Source organism: Haliaeetus leucocephalus, unplaced genomic scaffold, assembly GCF_000737465.1.
Source record: "Haliaeetus leucocephalus isolate CR32 unplaced genomic scaffold, Haliaeetus_leucocephalus-4.0 Scaffold932, whole genome shotgun sequence".
Taxonomy (NCBI): Eukaryota; Metazoa; Chordata; class Aves; order Accipitriformes; family Accipitridae; genus Haliaeetus; species Haliaeetus leucocephalus.
In genome coordinates, this window is record NW_010973368.1 from 12,986,684 (window position 1) to 12,988,794 (window position 2,111).

Genomic DNA, 2,111 nt, shown 5'->3' on the forward strand with positions numbered 1-2,111 from the left:
GAGAGCCCGGCCGCCGCTGGCCGCCCTGACCCCGGTCCCCGTTTTGGGGCATCCCTGGCCGGCGGTGGCTCAGCTTTTTGGCCCCGGCAGGACTCGGGGACGCTCGGCGGCACCGGTGTCCCCGCGCCTATTTAGCAGGCTGCGCGAGGGCACGGTGGCGGCGCACATCTGGGCTGCATTAGGCGCAGCCCGCGAGCAGCCTCCGAAGGGAAATGCGGAGGGCTCTGCTTACAGGGCCGGGCTGGGGGGAGATTTATGCCCTGCTAAGTGGCACGGAGCTCCATAAATCACCCCCCGGCCCCCAAGGCAGTGCCCGTTCCCCTGTGCCGTGGGGGCTGACACCCCGCTGCCCGGCACAGGGTACCCGTGGTTTCTCGCCAGCCGGCCGAGCACCAGCACCGCCGCCCCGGCAGGCACACGGCGATGCGCTCGTCCCGGCACAGACGGGACATCTGGGCGGCAGCCGGTCCGGCTTGTGCCGGCAAGCCGCCGGCCCGGCAGCGCCGTGGCCCCAGGTGGTGTGTGGCCCGTGGGTGACGGAGGTGTCCTGGGTTTGGCCAGGGTGCTGGGGGACATGGGGTCAGCTCAGGAATCGGGGCATGGCCGTCCCGAGCGGGCATGGCCGTGCAGAGCCGCCGGTCCCACGCTAACCCGGCCAAGGCAGCGTCCCCATGGCACGGCGGCAGCTGCTGCCCGCGAGATGCCAGCGATGGTGGCAGGTCCCGAGGTGCCAGGGGATGGAGAGGGATGTGCCAGAGAGGGCTCTGTGGTGCCACATGGGCTGGCACCGGGGGTCCCCTGCTCCACCAGAGAGGGGCCAGCCTGGCTCTGGTGCTGAGCTTGCCCTGGCTCCACTGTCCCGCCGGCGAAACACCTGGGACGGTGCCGGGACGGCTGGTGGCGGGCAGCCCGTGGGTCTGGCGGTGCCGCGCGGCTCCGTGACCTGCGCCGGGACGGGTGGGAAGGCAGCCAGGGTGCCTTGCGTGGCTCGTGGGTGCTGTGCCCATGCCGGAACAGCCTCACCGGGCTGGCTGTGCGTGCGGGGCGGTGGGGTCTGGTTGGGATTAGGGGCCTGCGTCCCCCTCGCCGGCGGGGGTGTTTCCATCGTGCCGCTGGCTGGAGCCGGATGGGAAATCCAGGCCCAGCTAATTACGGCCTCGCTGGAGTCTCCCGTGCGCGGCCGCATTTATAAACACACGGAGGAGACAGGATGTAAACACTCAGCGCTGCGAGCGCAGGCACGGCCGGGATGGGGAGGGGGGGGACATGGGGCCACGGTCCCCCTCCCTTGCACACCCACCCGCTCCCCAGTCCCGCACGCACTCGGCACGGCAGCTTCGCTCGCCGGGAGCCGTGCGGGGACGAGGGGCTTGGTGGGCACCAGGAGCTGCAGGCAGGGCTTGATGGGGTTTGGTGGCTCCTAGAGGGGTGGGATGGAGGTGTGGACTGGGAGCAGGCAGGTGGTATCCCATGGGATATGGGATGGGGACCCCACTGCAGTGGCGGTGGCTGCTTGTTGGGCAGCAAGGACGCTTGTGTCCTTCCCGTCAGCGCTAGGGGACCGCTGTGACCACCGATGTCCGGGTGCAGGGCCCATGCAGAGCGTGAGCATCCTCACGTCTCCGCTGCGCTGGCTCTCCAGGGCTGCTGCTGCGCCTGCCCGACACCCCAGCGTCACCTCCCCGGCCACGGCAGGGTTAAATGCCAGCAGCCTGGGGACACAGAGGTGTCTGTCCTTGTGCCCTGGAGCATCACCCACTCCAAGACCCCCGGAGAAGCAGTGGGCAGAGGCCGGCTGCCACGCGGGGCTGCAAAACCGCCCCGTGACGGCGTGCAGGGAAGGGTTAAGTGCTGCTGGTCGGGGTTGCAGGCAGCTTGGCCAGGACAGTGGCCGCTGGCTGTTGCCTGCTCCCTGCCTTGCCCACAGACAGGGCTACTTTGTCCCCAGTGCCACGTTCATGCCTGGCCACCGCGGGACCTCCCGGGCTGGGCTCTCACACCAGCACCGGGAATGGGGCCGCTGGGTGGGATGGGGCTCTGCTCGCCGCTGGATGCCGGCCCATCAGATACGGCAGCTCCCGCTGCGGTGTCGGGGGCCGCGGGGCCGGCTC